General features: G+C 33.3%; 1 long non-coding RNA gene across 1 annotated transcript; it reads left to right on the top strand.

Annotated features, from left to right (window-relative positions):
- The first annotated feature begins 1,218 nt into the window (after positions 1–1,218).
- On the top strand, positions 1,219–1,557 carry LOC107903250 (uncharacterized). The gene is made up of 2 exons (XR_001685737.2): positions 1,219–1,277; positions 1,387–1,557. It is a non-coding gene; the product is annotated as an uncharacterized lncRNA (long non-coding RNA).
- The last annotated feature ends 17,279 nt before the right edge of the window (positions 1,558–18,836 follow it).

The raw sequence follows: 18,836 nt of genomic DNA, 5'->3' as shown, positions 1-18,836 counted from the left end.
TGTTAATAAAAAAATACAAATTTATTTTAAACTTTCAAAAATTTATAATTTAAACCTCTAAAATAGAAATTTTGAAAACTATAATATACCTTGCTGTTACACCCAACACTTATTTCTTTTCTATTATTTGATTTTTGCAATGATGAGACATTGAAAATTATTCAGGTCATTATTTTACATGATCCTGTCCATAAGTACTTTTTCTTGTGAGAGAAAAAAAGTCTGATAATGAAAGAGCCCATCAATGTGAATATGTTTCTCCCTTTCTTTTCCTTATATTATTTATAAATCCTTGTTAAATATTGTAAATATTGGTATAATTTAATTAGTAATAACCTTTTTCCAACTCTTGAATTGAAGGATGAAACGCATTTGAGCATGATTGAATTCATTTTTTTTACACTGATAATAATACTAATACTAACTCAACTAAAACTTAGTCAATTATATATTTGGCAAAATCAAAATGGAAACTAATAAAATGAGCAACAAGCCTTCCCATGAATTATGGTTTATGGTAGCTTTCGGACATAAGTTATTTTCTTCGTTAGATTGGATTTCTTAGTTTCTTTTTTTTTTCATTTACGGTATAATTTTATTTTAATCTTTTGCCAAAGATTTTATTAGGGGAAAAGTAAGAAAAAAATTTTAGTGGGCGAAATTAAATTGTAATTTTTACGATAGTAACAATGCAATTTCACCATTTTAATAACTTATATTTTTATAATTTTTAAAGGATTAAATCAAAGTTTTATCATTTCTGGAGGGTTAAAATTTTAAAAATTTTAAAAATTTTAAAGGGCCTAAATAATTTTTTTTATTTCTATTAACAAAGCCCTCAACAAATGGTATTGTTCTCATTTTAGGTTTTTGTCTCTTGATTCCGCTAAGAGCCCTATGAGTTCATGGAGATGGTTGCAAGGTAAAGGCTACACATGCATTGGTTGGTAGTTTGAATCCCTACGCACATATTCTCAATGATTATTCTGCAGAGGTTGGGGATAAAATCCCTACATGGGGACATTATCATTAGTTGTTGAGGGCAGCATTGTTTGCCTAGCAAACAACACTCAAAAGACTTCTCCTGAAGGATTCGATCTCCCTCAACAAAAAGTTAAGTACAAGGTCTATCATGGGTGATCGTAGTTTATCAAATCAATTACATATAATTTTTATCTACTTTCAAGTATTTTATTTCTCTTTATTTTCTTCTAAAATTTTCAATTCAGAGACAAGTATAACACAATGGTCTTAATTGAGCTAGCTTGCCTCGTCAGGTAATTTGCTGCTTTCCATTTATTTAGAGTTATTTAGAGTGTTTTGTATTTAATATTGTCATAGTTGAAAGTATCATTCATAATCTAATCTAATTGTGTTTTTGGTTAGTGGTTGTTGATCAAGGAAAACTAAAGGAGGCCAATAAGAAGAACGAAACTCCACATCTTTACTATCATGTTCTACAAAACAAAGAGACTTTTTTCTCAATGAAATTTGTATTGGGCTATCAATGTTTCATGGATTATGTTTTTTTTCTAATGTAAGAGGGGGTTTTGCCAATATTGCATGCAAAATCAAAGTATTATTTGCCAATGCTTATCTTAATCAACTCTAATGCTGCTGTGGAATTGAATTGTCTTTACAGTATTTAGAGATTATTTTGTGAATGTTAAAATGCCTTTGGGCCTTTCAAAGAAATTCAGCAAGCCTACAAGTCATTTAATTACCTTTGGACCTCCCATGAAATTTTTATGTATGAAACATACAAAATATGGCTTGAATTTCATAATTATATTATATATAATGAATCATTTGTTTCTTTTTCGCCCTCTCCACCAAAATAACCATTAACATCATCAAAATCACCCGTATGATCCCAAAGGTCTCTTGGCTTGTCTAAACATGTTTTTTTTCTTTTATATTTTGTTAATAAAAAATACAAATTTATTTTAATCTTTCAAAACTTTATAATTGAAACCTCTAAAAAAGAAATTTTTATTCGTCAAACTCCCACAAATACTAACCTATATATTGTTGTTAATCTAAATCGAATATTGGGTTTAGGGTTTTAAAGAGGCAGGCATGGGTATTGGCCCAACCAAAATGGGAAAAAAATTCTATTAAGACCATTTAAAAAATAATAAATTAATACATGATAAAATTATATTTTAACTTCTCAAAATTTTATAATTTAATTCTAATTCTTCTAAAATTTTTTTTAGATTCGCCCCTATTCAAAGCTTCAAGCGTTTTTTGGTTTGGTAGTATAGCATGGTTGTTCAAAACTTTAGTGGATTAATTTATTTCATATTTTTCAATCCCACACGCCCGTGTGTGATAACTCCAGTCTCTACATGCCCATGTCACTTACCTACATGCCCGTGTGGTTTTTAGGGTTTTGAATTTTTATCTCTTTAAATTGATATCCTAATTTGTTTAAGTTACAATTTAGTCCTTAATAATAAAACTTGAATTAGACATAGTAAACGAACTCAAATTAAGCTGAAAATTTTAGGCTAGCATAATTTGACTAAAAGAAGGCCAGTAAACAGTTAGATCTAAAATCGGGTTAGTTTTACCATAGATGATAAAATGACATAAATGCCCTTAGGTTAAATTAAAAGTTTAAAATTGGCTCATAATTTACTTCGACATTAATAAATAACTAATAATTAGATAAGATTGAGGTGTTATAAGGTCGGGGTGTGTCTTGGGTGGTCGTTAGCTGGAGAGTCACTTAGGTGGCTAATGTAATGCTTCAAATTCAGGCCGGTTTGTCCCCATCGGCTTTGGGGTATCAATCTATCATAGGGTTCATCTCTCTTAGGTATTTAGAAAGTTAGTTCATGATTGAAAATAAAAACATCCAAATGGTAGTATAACTGAAAGAAATAAAGAAACTCATGATAATCTCCTAAGAAATCAATTAGGAATCTTCAATCTTAATGAAAATCTACTTTAGAGTCGGCTTCAGTGGTGTCTTTGGAGTTGTTTTCTTGAATATTCTAGGAAAGTTCTCTCCTATCTTCTTATTTTTGTCATATATACGTCTTAGAATGCCTAAAAAACCTAAAATTCGTATTTTTTTGCAGTTCAAAGTGCAAATCTACAAAATTGACATGGCTTGCCACACAATCGTGTGGGTCACACGGTCGTGTGGAATAGGTCAACCTGTGTGGGTCCTATAGTTTGCCCCCATTTTCCGGTTTTCGCTCATTTTTTTGCTCCTTTTCCTCCCAAATGTTCTATTAAGCATAATGATGGCAATTGTTGTAACCCAAACATCTCTCTAAATTTTAAAAATTGAATTAAATGTGATCCAAAAATGTTCAAGTTATTATCCCCAAATCACCCGCAAATAATTATGGCAATTGTGGAAAAGGCCCTCAATAAATGAAGTGTATCCCTAAAGACCAGTTTATCTTAAAATTGAAAGTTTTGTTTCATCCAAAAAGATGTGGTGCTCTTGAATGCAATTGATTGTGATTGAAAATTCAAGTGAAGTTGATGGAAAATAGGTTAGAAAATTCTACTTGACCAAAAATTGAATGTGAAACAGCAAATTCAATGATATAAGAAATGCATGAATGCATTTGGATTAAACGAGATGAAGAAATTAATGTTCAAATTGTTTTGCAAATAGAAACCCACAATTGTGGAAAACTGAGTCAATACTCAAAAAGTATAATCACAATTCTATAAGACATCCAGAAGTGTTAAACTTCTTACCCCCAAATCACTCACAAATAGTAATGACAAATTTGAAATGTTTGTCTCATTTAAAAAGATTAATTGTAATTGTACAATAAGTCTTGGACTAGTTGGAAGAATCCACCCAAAGTAAAGCAAGGACTAATAATAGAAAAGTCAGTCTATGTTAAAGTATCATATAACTCCAAAGACCCGTCCTAAATGCAATGTGATCCAGAAGTGTTCAACCACTTACCCCACAAATAACGATGGCAAATTGTGGAAATTAAAATGCTCTCAATAATTAAAGTATAACCTTAAAGACCCATCTTAAATGTAATGTGATCCAGAAATGTTCAACCTCTTATCCCAAGTCACTTAGGCAACTTTCTATTATTGACAGTTTAATTTAAAAATTTCATAAAATTTAAAAATTTCTTCCAATTTTGTTGACAGTTCAATTATAAATTTCATACAATGGCTAGTCTTTCATTTCTATTATTTTCATTTTTGCAGTGAAGAAAGGTTTAAATTTATTCAGGTCATAATTTCACATCATCCTGTCCATAAATACTTTTATACCTATGAAAATATATATTTTTTAAAATCTTTTTATTTATATTATTTATAAATCAATTTTAAATAGACAAAAACTTATATAATTTAACTATTGAGAATCCTCTCCAACTCCTAAATTGGAAGATAAAACGCGTTTAAACATGATTGAACTCACATTCTTCTGCACTAATAACAATAACGATATTAACTCAACTAAAACTCAATCAACCATATATTTTAGTTTTTAAATATAATAAACATTTGCATGAAGAATAAATATAGTATATACATAAAATAGTCTACATGGTTGCATGGTGAATTTTGTTAATTTAAGCCATGGGATGGATTACTAATTTGACAATAGATGTGTTTTTTTTGTAATTTTCATGTTCGTTTTATGGTTCATAATTGGGCTTCGTGGTTGCTCATTTTAAGAATGTCATCTCCAAAATTAGAATCATATTCTTCCTTTGTCCAAAACCCTGATCTCCTATTAAGAATGTAATGTACCTTGCCATTACACCCAACACTTATTTCTTTTTATTGAATGATAATAAACATGGTTATGATTATAGTCCAATAAGTATAGTATTATAATCATAGAAATAATAATAACGAACAAATAAATCATGTATATTAACGTAAAGCTTATGGTGTTTGCAAAAGCACAAGGTTTTATTAAAAAGGAGGAATCACCTCCCATCTTTTTATTCTTTGGTGAATCACCTAAAAAAATTGCGAGATTTTAAAATTCATTTAAAAAATAAATATGTGTTCTACGTAGAATTTTAGAGAGAAAAGTGAATTCAAGAGTTAGTTATGCGGTGAGAAGGCTATAACACTCCGACAACACTCAAAATTGATATCTTATTAATTATGCAGTTGTAAAGAAAATTTTAATTTTAAAATTTGAAAATCTAAGGTTTAATTGTAATCCCTCTAAATAAACCACTTATTTTCCAGTTAAATTAAAATTTCATAGTAAAATAATTTAATTATCAATAACTTTTTCCCAACTCTTGACATTAAAAAAGTCAGAAAAGAAGAAAAGCACAGAAAATTATAAATAAAATGGCTAGTCCAGATTCTTAAAATTTATATTTCATAAAATGGCTAGTCTTTCTTTTCTATTGTTTCACTTTTGCAATGATGAAACGCTTAAAATTATTCAGGTCATTATTTTACATGATCCTCTCCATAAGTGCTTTTACTTGTGAGAGAAAAAAAACGGCAACATACCAATAAAAGCTCATTTTTTAAAAAATTATTGAAATGAGCCTGGTAAAAAATTAATTATCGGAATGAGCCAATTCTAAGAAAGCGTGTCCACGTCAGCGCGTTGTTAGGTGACGAGGCAGAAAAACGCTTCCTCAAGGATGCGCTTTGTCCACGTAGACCCAAAATGCGTCCTTGAGGGCGCGCTTTGAGTCCAAGTGGACAAAGCGCTTCCTTGGGGAAGCGTTTTCCCCGCGCGTGAACAATACCAACAGCTATTTTTTGACCGTTGGTGACCACCCCCAACGGTAAAAAAAAACTATAAACCCCCTTTTCATTTTTTTCACACCTAAATCCTTTCTCTCAATTTCTCTCAAATTCCTCTTAAAAAAAGCTTTAATTTTTTTCATTATTCTAAAAAAAAGCTTTAATTTTATTTTTTTGAATTTTTTTAAAATCATTAATTTTTTTAATTTCTCTTAATTTTTTTTAAATCATCAAAATTTCCTCTCAAATTCCTCTCAATGGCCAAGGAATTAATTTATTTCGATAACAAGCACATATCCGTCGAACAAATGAAAATGGTAAGTGTTAAATTTAATTTTTAAATATTATTTAAGATTTTTTTAATTTATGCAATTTTAAATATTTTTTATTTTATTATTTCTTATAAAAGTCTGTAAATCGGATATTGTAATGCTATATCCGTAATATGCATGGTCCTCCATCACCGTTGGTAGAGAATTACCTGCGAGAAACAGGTTTTTGGCACGTGGCGATGGTAGGCCGGGGATGCAAGTTGGATCTGAAGCTCATCAATGCGTTGATTGAGAGGTGGAGACCTGAGACGCACACATTCCATCTTCCATGTGGAGAGTGTACTATCACTTTGGAAGATGTAAATTTACAATTGGAATTGCAGGTAGACAGGTACGTAGTCATCGGGTCTGTTTAATCTGGTGATTGGGGAGTGGTATGCTACGAGCTTCTGGGCGCTATTCCGGATAATATCAACGGAGGTTGGATCGAGATGGGTTGGTTACGAGACACATTTTCGGAGCTGGATGATGATTCTACCGAACTAGAAAGAATCTGATATGCTTGGGCATACATTATTCAGATAATTGGAGGTTATCTGATGCCGGACTTGTCACAGAACCTTGTACATCTGAGATGGCTGCTGAAACTCGTTGATTTTAGAGCAGCTGGTGAATTTAGTTGGGGGTTTGCCGTGTTGGCAACATTGTACCAGGAGATGTGCGGGGCGACGCGACCGAATAAAGCGAAAATCGAAGGTTGCCTATCACTACTGCAGTCATGGGCACGGTTTTGCTTTCCATATGTACGTCCTCGAGTGGACCACCCGTATACATTCCCACTCATAACGAGGTAAATTTTATATTAGATTTTACAATTATTACGTAGATTTAAAATATAATCGTATATTAAAATTTTATTTAATTAGGTGGAACTATTCGACAAGTTATGCTGGATTACCTACCTCTCTTGAAGATATACGGCTTCTATTAGACCAACGGTCAGAAGCACAAGTAAGTATTAAATAAAATAGATATTTCCATCATGAGATAGTCGATTGGTATTTAGTATTTAGTATTATGTATTATGTATATAACTAATATTTCCATCATGTTCATATAGTTTCAATGGACACCATACGAGGATCCGGCCAATCGGGTAGTAATTCTGGATGAGTACTTCCAAAATCCAAACGCTTGCCATGTGAAAGTCCCATTGGCCAATTTTGCGACCGTGGAGATGCACCAGTCAGACAGAGTATTACGGCAATTTGGATTCTGACAACCAATTCCCATGGCACCTGAGGTGTTGGATGACCATCACAAAATTGACCTATGGCAATTGCATACAGATTGGCCGAGATTCTGGTCACACTACATCCAAATGTGGGAAGATCGGTATGATTATATACCTACTCGGGAACCGATCATCTTTCCAAAGTTAGCATACGTGCCGAAATACATGTCATGGTTTAGGATCCATGGCAAACAGTATTTAGTGTCGGCAGAGGAGCGGCAGCGGCAGTTGCGTGTCCAAAGGGAACGACATGGCCCTTTAAATCCAAGAAGAAGGGACGACGACACAGGCCCATCAACAGCGACCATTCAATCACCAGGCCCAGCAACAGCACCAACACAGTTACCCGGCCCAACACTTCAACAGATGACACCCACAGCACAACCTTTTCAGATGATGCCATGTACGTATCCTAGCCCTTTTATATATCCTAACCCTTATATGTTTCCTTTTTCTAGTCCTATGGCAGGTTGGAATCCATGGCCCTTTTCATCTCCATGTTAAATGTCGCTAAGTGGACCGCCAATCTATAGGCCACCGTCGCTCGAGGGATCGCATGAGGGACCGTCGGGGAGCTCTTCTTTTTACCAATCCCCATCACCTTATGGGTTTCAAACACCTTTGCCGTTCGTGATGCAAACACCGCCAGAGTCACTATTCTATCAAGGTGGGTCATCCTCCGAACACCGGCCGGAGGAACCAGAATCCCTGCCGGAGCAACCACAACCCCTGCTAGAAGCTAGACAAAGGAGGAACCCAGCGCGTAACCATGGACGACTGCCATGTGGCACTGAATCTAGCGGGCACAGAGATTGATTTTTATTTTAACATATTTGTACAAACATTTTGAGTATTTTTATATTATTTCATGTAATGAAATAGAAATTCTTTTATATTATTTCATGTAAAAAATAGAAATTTACTTTTATATTTTTAATGAAATAGAAATTCTTTTAAATAAGGTAATATTTTGAATATTTCTATATTATTTCATGTAATAAAATAAAATGTTGTTTTGAATAAAGTAATTGAAATTTACTTTTATATTTTTAATAAAATAGAAATTCTTATAAATAAGGAAATATTTTGAATATTTCTATATTATTTCATGTAATAAAATATAAATAATACAACATAGTTTTTTACAAAAACGTTCAACTATTGCGATTTGGACCTGATTTTCTTGTATGGCCTGGGTTCCTAAACCATTTGCATAACTTCTGTTGATTGGCTGTTTCTCGATATCCATATTGTTTCATATTCTAGTCAAGCAAGGTCGACCCTTTGGTTTGCGATGCAATTCTCTATCCGATAACAGCTTAAAGGGAGCAAGCGATACAGATGGTCACTTGCATTCATCTAGGACCGGTAGGAATACGTGTCTCCAGATGTTGTACATGTTTTCTAATTTGTACACTTTGTCGACATAGCTCATGGGATCCAGTCAGAGATTCTGACAAGCTGAAATTACATGAGCGCATGGATAACGAAGTGTGTCAAACATCCCATAGTTGCAAGTCCTATTTCGCAAGTGAACACGATATTTCCCGCCAATAACACCTTGGTGCGGTCTGTCAAACTCCGTCACGCGAAACCATAAGTTGTCTCGATCGTGACATACTGTGTGCATGGTGTTCGTCTGCGCCTTTGCCTTGTTAATTTCTTGCAATACCTTTCTGCACCATACATGGCCTCCCTGCATTTGGCCTGCATAACTCGCTGCTCACTTTGTAAATAACGTCGCTAAGCGAAAATATGTCTCTCGCACAACCGATGTTATTGGTAGATGGTGCTTTCCTTTTAGAATAGAATTTATGCATTCAACCAGGTTTGAGGTCATATGACCATATCGTAGGCCGCCGTCGTATGCTTGTGTCCATTATTCGAAAGATATGTTATAGAGGTAGTCCGCGCTTTCACTGTTAATTGAACGCAAAACTGCCAATATCTCATGAAAAACGTTTTTACTTATTTCATTCCCTACCAATATAATTTCATACATACCACTCTTTCATTTAGAATAAATTCAAAATGAGGAAAGAAATTATATTAATAGAGACTAAATACCCATGTTGGTCACTTGTCGTCGTTCACTTTTAGATGGATATTGCCTATAGTAGTTGGAAGCAACGTGCCTTAGGCAATACTGATGGTGTGTGCGCTGCCATAGGCTTCCCTGTCGCTCGACTGTAGCTAGTATTCCAGTGCCTCGATCCGAAATAACACAGATATCAGGTTGGGGGCATACATACCTTCTTAACCTAGATAGAAAGAAATCTCAGTCATCAGCTGACTCCCCAACTGTTATTGCAAACGCAATTGAAAGAATTCTCCCACTGCCATCCTGTGCCACTCCTAGCAATAGCCGATGGGTATATCTACCAAACATAAAGGTACCGTCAAGTTGTACCAATGGTTTGCAGTATAGAAATGCGTCTCGGCATTGCTTAAAGGTCCAAAACAGGTGTTTAAACACTTGGCATCCACGTAGCAATCGGTCATTATAGTACACATATTCCGTTTCAAGGTATGTTATGTAACCAGAGACATATCTCTCTAGCACTTGACACCACTGCCATATTTCATTATATGAAGCATCCCACTCACTATGCTTCTTCTCCAACGCCTTCAGCTTAGCTATTCAAGCCTTGCGGTAAGAAGGCGTGTACCCCATTTGGCTACAAATATTGGTAATTAAGACCGGTACTAAAGTCTTAGGATCTGCCTTCATCGTGGGTCGTATCAAGCTAGCTAACATAGCTGAATCCATCTTAAGATGATCTTGTAAAATACCTATCGATGAAGTACGTTAAATAATGCAACATTACATAATAACAGCACATGTAAAAACCCTAAATATTATACCTGCAGCACATGTATGTCGACCTTTGTTCTTTTTTATCTCTTACAACCCTGTCCTTTTCCTCAACGAGGCGTAGATTTTCCATGAACATGTACCGTCTTGCACTGCACACTTCGCCTCAAAATTATCAGCTTTGGATTTAGCCACATGGTAGTTAACGTCATTATTGACACTATGTTGTTTCAATGCACCAATAAAACTATCCTTATTGGAAAACTCCTTACCAACTTCAAATTTTCCTGAATCCAATAACGAACTTGTACGATCACGCATTCTATGTGGTAGATCTGAAAACTCCAACGCATCATCTGCAGATAGATCGACATTATGCACGTGGGCTGGAGACGAGTATGCCCCGAATCGTGAATCTTCTTCTTCATCTGAACCCCTTTGAACAATTTCAAGTTCAGTTGGAATAGGATTCGGTTCAAAAAATAATGCAACTTCTGTACCATCAGGCCCGGACTCTCGAGGTGGATCCATATCGCAGTCATCTTCTAACCTACCATCATCTGCAACGTACGAGGTCCCCTCACCGGTGGACGTCGTAAGGAGTACATTATCCCTTCTTCTGGGTATTTCATAACGTCTTTAATTGGATGTAGATTGCCAACCACTAGAAGTTGATGTTATTTCTCTGTATGTATTTCCAGCATCAAACATCGACCCACCAAGGTGCATTTCCCATCCACTGATAGAGTGTCATGCAGGGGATGTGTATTTCATACCGCTACCAAACATGCGTTGTTCCGTGTTTTGTAACCCACTAACCGAGTGTCAAGCAGGGGTCGTGTATACCTCTCGAACAGCAGTTGCAACTGCATCATTTGGTGATGTAAATTGTACATATAACTAATATAGGGTGCTCTACTAGCGAGATGAGTCTGTACCATTGCCTTCAAGGTACTAGCACCTTTTATGTCGAACGAGTCATATGACACCGGATTAACAGAAGAACAAAACTGATACGTAATAGACAGAACTTTCATTGGCATCGTTCTGAATATTTTATGCTTAATTCTTTTACGAAGTTTTGTCAAATCTATGTTTTGGTTAAAAACTAGTCGCACTGTATTTTTCGATAAAAAACAACACCGTTCTCAGTGTGACGAACCTCACCATCATAGTAAATAATAGCACTAATACGTCCACTTCTACAATTTCTGTCCTTCTTAGCCTCTCTAATTTTTTTTGCTGTAACTTATGTAATTTGAGAAAAAAAATTGCCTCATTTATAGACTCAGGCCAAACAAGAGCTACTGTAGCAAAAGAGCATCCACATGGGAGCTTCTTTCAGTACTTTTGCTGACAAAGCATCTGCTTAAAGCATTTTTGACACTATTTTCTATGAAACGTCTACTCGAAATTATTTTTTCAGGAGCTACTATAGCAAAAGTGTGTCCACGTGGGAGTTTTTTTCAGTACTTTTGCTGACAACGCATCCTGCTTAAAGCGTTTTTAACACTATTTGCTCAGAAACGTCTACTCGAAATTATTTTTTCAAGAGCTACTATAGCAAAAAAGCTTCCACGTGGGAGCTTCTTTCAGTACTTTTGATGACAATGCATCCTGTTTAAAGCGTTTTTGCCACTATTTGATTAGAAATGTCTTCTCAAAATTATTTTTTCAAGAACTACTATAGCAAAAGAGCGTCTACGTGGAAGCTTTTTAAAATTAACAAGTAATTTAAATAACCCTAAATCACAAACCCTAATTTATTTGAGTTTTTCTTTAAAAACCCTAAACATTAAACTCTAGTCTAATTTTTAAAAAAATTATAATTAATTTAATCAACCCTAAACCCTAATTTATTTGATTTTTTCCTTAAAAACCATAAACTCGAAACCCTAATTTAATTTTGAAAAATTTATAATTAATTTAATTAAGAAACCTTAAACCCTAAACCTTATTTATTTAATTTTTTTAAAACCCTAAACTCAACAACCTTAAAATCCTAACCCTAAACCCAAAACCCTAACCTAAACAGACGACGAAAATGCTTCCTCAAAGAAGCGCTTTGTCCACGTGAACACAAAACGTGTCCTTGAAGGCGCGCTTTGTGTCCACGTGGACAAAGCGCTTCCTTGAGGAAGCGTTTTCTTGATTTGTCACCTGACAACACGCTGACGTGGACGCATTTTCATGGAAATTGGCCCATCTCGGTAGTTAATTTAGGACCTGGCCCATTTTAGTAATTTTAGGAAAAAAGGGGCTTTTATTGGTAATTTGCCGAAAAAAGTCTAATAATGATAGAGCCCATCGATATGAATATGATTCTCCTTTTTTATCCCTTATATTATTTATATAAAATAGTGTATCGGGTTGCATGATGAATTTTGTTCATTTAAGTTTAGGCATGGATTGCTAGTTTGATAATAGATGTGCTTTTTTTTTCTTTTTGTAATTTTCATGTCTGTTTCAGGGTTCATCGTTGGTATTTGTGGAATTGAATTGCAATTGAAAAAAATAGTTTTTAAGATATTTTTTATACACTAAATGTTAATTCTATTACAATTTAGACATATTTTAATTGTTTTCTAGTTGAGCATAAACTTAGAAAATTAAGCTACCATCAATCCAAATGAAAATTATCATCACTGACCAGCAAATGTCTAATATCTTCTTCAAGCCAACATCTCACATAATGCGGAGGATCTTCCAAGATAACCAGCTGCTCAATTATGTCTCCATCTGCCTTAGCTATGCAATCAGCAACTTTATTGGCATTTAGCTGAATATGTCGAAATTTGACTTCCCAATTTTTGGAAAACCAATCGTGAGCCAGTATTACTTCAGCAACACTACTTACTGCAGCCAACCTATGACGAATAGTTTCAATCAACATTACATTGTCACTTTCCATCTCAACACATCTGAATTCTCTAGCCTAAGCCAATTCAGTAATTTAAGAATCGCTCTAGCTTCAATCTAGAAAATATCATTTATACCTATTAGAGATCGACTCGATTAAGTAAGGAACAAGTAAAAATAGTAGAATAAATTGAGAAATTGATCACACAAATTTAACATAGAAAAACTCCTCCAAAGAGGAAAAGAAACGAAGAATACAAAAGATGGAGATAAAAACTAAACCCCGAAAACCCGAAAACAAATAACCCTCAAAACATAAACACAAAATTCTCTAAATGTGTTATGAGTTCTAATATCTAATAGGTCTATTTTCTAAGGTTGTAAAAGAGTCTATTTATAGGCTAAATTCATATGTCAAATAATAATAAAATAATCTAAACTAATCAGTGTTTGATTGAAACAAATAAACATAATTTAACTAGAAGATTATTTCTCAAATTTGACTGAAATAGGAGTCATACTTAAAAAATCGCCACCTTGACTCATATTTCTACAATGCCATCTTTGCCAAAGCCCACCACGAGCCTATCTTGAACTATGCAGGGAATTAATTGAGTCGAATCTATGCTTAGAAACTAGAAGACTTCTAGCCTTCGTCTTTTACACTGCCAAATCAAAACTAACCCGGGTCTGATTTTCACGAACACAATGCCTTAACTTTTCAAAACCTGCATCCAAAAGAGAACCTCTCTTCAACGAAACGGTCATACATTTTTCCTCCTATGACCAAGTTGCCTATGCTCCAAACGAGTTGACTTTGACTTTGTAACGGACGAGAGACATTCGATTTCATTGGTCACTGTAGAACCTTCTAGAATATAAAGATTTCCAGTTCTTTTACTTTTTAATAAAACGAGAGCTCCATGAGATACTTTAATACCGCTCGACTCAATGTTGATTATGCATCCTTTCAAGTCTAAAATACTCAAAGAGATGAGATTCTTTTTTAAATCAAGTACATACCTGACATCTGAGAGTGTCCTAATCGTCCCATCATGTATCCTAATTTTAAAATTACCAATACCAATTACCTTACTAGATGAATCGTTTCACATGCGAAAAACTCCACCTTCAATCGAACTGTATGTGGAGAACCATTCTCTATTGGGACACATGTGGAAAGAACATCCTAAATCTAAGATCCACTCAGACGCGAGCTTGGAGTTTTCGCTCGTTGACACTAACAAGAAATCATCACTGCTTTCATCAGCCAAATTAGCACCAGCTACATCTTCCTTATTACTCTCAGCAGCTCTTTTATTTTGTAGTTTATAACAATCTCATTTGACGTGACCTAACTTTTTACAATAGCGACACTTTTTGTCTCGTTTCTTTGATGCTATCAAAACGGAAGCTTGCCTATCTGCCTTGCTATCCAAATGAAGCTCATTGTCGAGTTTGTCTCTACTCAACAAATGACCCTTCACATCTTCGAACGAGAGTTTGTCTCTACCATAAATCAGGGTCTCCATGAAAGACTTGTTTGAAGGGGGTAAAGAGCACAATAATAGCATAGTTTGATCTTCATCATCAATATTAACCTCGACGTTCTTTAAATCATTTAAAAGAGTAATGAATTGACTGATGTAATCTCTAAGAAGCTCACCTTCATTCATGCGAAACGTAAATAGAAGTTGTTTCAACACTAAACGGTTAGCCAGAGACTTAGTTGCATAAAGAGTTTCTAACCTTTTCCACAAGGCGGATGAGGTCTTCTCCATCAATACCTCCTGCAATACCTTCTCAAGTCTGCATTAATTCACATTTTCTTTCAAAATTCTATGTAGAAAAAGGATGTATGGAAAGGGAATTATGAAAACATGATTACGATAGTGTTGAAAATAACAATATGTTAGGAAAAAATAAAAAAAAGGTGTAAATAATTTTAAAATATATTATTGTTAAAAAATATTAAATTTCATATAAAATTTCAAATATATTTTTATTGATTTTTTAGAGAAATAATATCTTGTTGATTGTTTTAACGCTTACAATTTTTTAAATAGTTTTAAATATTTTATAAAGTATTTAATTTTTAAAATTATATTTTTTAAAGGGAAATTCATTAATTCATTTAATGAATGAGATCATACAATTTGAAGGGAAAAAATAACAAACACTCGTTATACACGTTGAAGGACAAGCTCTATTAATATAACAAAAACTTCAGTTTCAGCATCAATAGAACATTATGGCATGTTGACAATTGGCTCTGTCACAAGTCAAGTATAATATATCAGGGGTGATTGCAAGCATTTAATACAATAAAGAAATCAACACCGAATGGTCTAAAGCACTTAAAATATGTTTTTAGATCACTTTAAATTTCAAAAAAAATTAAATTTTGTTAAGTGTGATCAGTAAAAAAACCACCTTTTATATAGATATTTTAAAATTATTTTAAAAAGATAAATTTGAGGTTTGCGTTGAGTTCTAGAGAAAAAAGTAGGTTTAAGAGTCAGTTATGTGTAAGGAAGGTTGTAATAACCCTACAAGACCCAAACTTAGTTCTTGTTAATTACGCGATTGTCAAAAAATTCAAAATTTAAAAATAAAAAATCTAATGTTTAATTGTGAACCCTTAAAATAAAACACTAATTAATTCCTTAGTGAAATAAATTTTAGTATCTCTTGACATCCACAAAATATTAAAAATATTAAAAAAAACAAAACTGGTAAATTCACTTGATTTAGAAAAAAAAATCTCCATGTAGCGACCTAAAATTTGCACGGGCAATAGTCGAGGCGAGTATTGAAAATTTGAGAACAAAGCCTCAATTTTATTATTATTATCATTTAAAAAAAAAGAGGAGTCGCTAGCTATCCTTTTTCTAGATATGATCGGACACCTACTAAATTCTCTCTTTAAAAGAAAAATTATTTTTAAAATTTTCTAAAAAAAAGAGTCAATTTCAGGTCCACGTCAAAATTCAGAGAAAATTAGGGTTCGGGAGTCAGTTATGCACGAGGAAGGTATTAGCACTCTCGTGACGCCCAAAATTGGTATCTCATTAAGCGCATGTTGTCTTAATTTTCAAAAATACGAGTTCAATTTAATATTTAATCGTGATCCGATTGAAAAATGAGAATTTTGATAAATTAAATATTATTATTTTATATTTTTTTAAATTTGATTTCGATGATTTACAAAAAAAAATAAAGATTTTTATTATTTTTTTGAGAAAATTTTGACATTTTAAATTTTAGAAGAGCGTTTCGTATTTATCAAAAATCACTGATATCCACCCAACATAGCAATAAAATTAATGACTTGATGCTAAATCAGTTCGTTGTCTAATATTAAAAATTATAAATAAAATATTTCTAAAATTAAAAAAAGAAAAATGTTTTAAAAAATGCCAATAATATTAAAATCGAGATGTCATCACAATACATGGAAAAAATTAAAAGTGGGTAAAAAAATTATCGAAAGCCCAAAATTATGGGCCTGATCCTATGCCGAATGGGCCTTCTTCCCCCTTTTTTTTTCTTTCTTCTCTTTTTTTTTCCTTCTTCTTTCTTTTTGTTTTCTTTTTTCTTCTTCTTTTCAAACCCTAACCTCATTCACTGCCCCTGCCGTCTCCTTGGTCGACAGTGCGACGGCTACCGGCATTTCCCCTCTCTTTTCTCTTCTTTCTTTTTTTTCTCTTCTCTCTTCTTTCTTTTTTTCTCTTCTCTCTTCTTTCTTTTTCTTTTTCTTTTGAAAGCCTGAAAGCTAAAGTAGTCGCCGCCCACTCCGGTCAATCTTTCGTCCCTTGGTGGCCATGTTAGTGGTAAGAGGAAGCCGACCGAATTTGAAGTTTTTTTTTCCTATTTTTTGTTTCAATTTTTGGCTGTGTTTTTTTTTATTTTGCTTGCTTTTTTCCTCTTTGGTTTCTGAATTTTTGGGGGAAAAAAACCCCTTTTATTGTTGATTTTTTTAGGGAGCAGGTAGCTTGGGAGGAGGGCCACCACCCTAGGCCGACTATTGAAAAATCGGGGGGTAGGTGCGCAAATCACGCCTGGCGGTTGGGGATTTTGTGCTAGAAGGACCAAATTATAAATGATGCAAAACTTCTAGGGAAAAAATATAATTTTAGAAAAAAAATTAGGGTCAAAATGTAATTTTAGGAAAATTAGGGGTCAAATATAATTTTAGAAAAGTTAGGGGTTAAAATATAATTTTAGGAAAGTTGGGGTCAAAATGTAAATTTTAAGTTTTTTATTTTTCTTATTTATTATTATTATTTTATTATTATTAAAATAAAAAACAAAAAAAAAAACAAAAACACTAATGGGCTAAAGCCCAAACAAATCCAAAATTAAATTCAATTATCCAATCCCAACTGGCCAAAAATTATCGGGCCCAATCATTGGGCCCATATGAAACAAGCTCAAACCCGTAATTAAAACACAAAACCCGAACCGGATAAAATCAATTGATTTGATTAACTGATTTTAAAATTGATTTTATCAATCTAATAGACTTGACCGAGTCAACGAAGCCAATATCATCGGTTTTAATTGGGTTTTGCTCCACCCTACTAAAAAACAAGTCGATGTTATTAAAATTGATATATTTACCTTATTATAAAAGATTAATTATAAAAAAAAGTCAGTGAATGCTATAGTCACGTATAACTCCAAAGACCCCTCAAAAAAATTGAATGCATCAACAACAAATTTATTGTCGGTGTTTTATTGTTTTCGAAAAGGTTGATAAAACTGAAATTATAGAATAAAATCATGTGGTCTTAAATGCAATTGAATTAAATGTGATCCTAAAATGTTTGAGTTCTTATCCCACAAAAGTGAAAGTGCTTGTCAAGCACTGAAGTATAACCTAAATATTGGTTTGTGTTAAAATTGAAATATCTGTGTCATCCAAAAAGATCTTGAATTCAATTAATTGTGATCGAGAAATCATGTCAGATTGCTTGAAAATTGGTGAAAAAGTTCTAAGTCTATGGCAAGTAATTTCATGATGATTGGGAAATAAATAGGCAACATTTTTCATATGTTATTCTTTCAATGTATTTGACAAGAAACATAGAAAATGACAAAGAAAATGAAAGTGAAATAAAGTTGTCAGATCCCAAGAATCTTTGTTCTTCTTTCATTGGATCGGATCTACGGGCTAGAAAGTAAAGCTCCGGCCTTCGTGCCTTATGATGTAGGTTGATATTTTGTTCCTTTGAATTTTCAACACACAAAAAGCAAGAAGCTGGAAGGAGCACAAGAGAAGAGGTGGGACTGGAGGCAGGGAGATGGTGGAGGGAACTTGTAAAAGCTAAGAATCTCTAAAATATTTCTCAACATTTTTTTTAATTTCTTGATTCATGAAAACAAATTTGGTATTTCTCAACTTGTTAAATTAGTGCTCAAATTTTTAGAGGTTGCTCACATAAGGATCAAACCTTTCAAAATGGTCAAATAAGAGTTTAACCTTTACAGAAGTGCTAAAATAAGGGTTTTTCACGCATTTCAATCTAATTTGTAGAAAAAATAGGTAAATGTCGATATGTTTAGAGTAAAACACATAACTTGATATACAACATTTGAAAAGTCCTTCTTTGAACATCTTTTAAAAAGTTAGGGCCTTATTTGTCTATTTTAAAAAATTTGACCTTCATTTAAGCACTTTTATAAAGGTTTGACCCTTTTGTGAGCAACCTCTAAAAGGTTTAACCTCAATCTTAACATTTAACTTAATTGAAATGAAACATAACCTGAATTTTAAATTATTCATCTTCTTTTGAAATATCTTCACTTCAAACCGTTGTTGTAACCCAATCATCTCTCTAAAAATTAAAAATTGAATGTGGAATTG

The sequence above is a fragment of the Gossypium hirsutum genome, chromosome D05 (assembly GCF_007990345.1).
Source record: "Gossypium hirsutum isolate 1008001.06 chromosome D05, Gossypium_hirsutum_v2.1, whole genome shotgun sequence".
In the NCBI taxonomy this organism is placed as follows: domain Eukaryota; kingdom Viridiplantae; phylum Streptophyta; class Magnoliopsida; order Malvales; family Malvaceae; genus Gossypium; species Gossypium hirsutum.
Note: the sequence above shows the minus strand (reverse complement) of the source record. Positions and strands in the feature narration are given on the sequence as shown.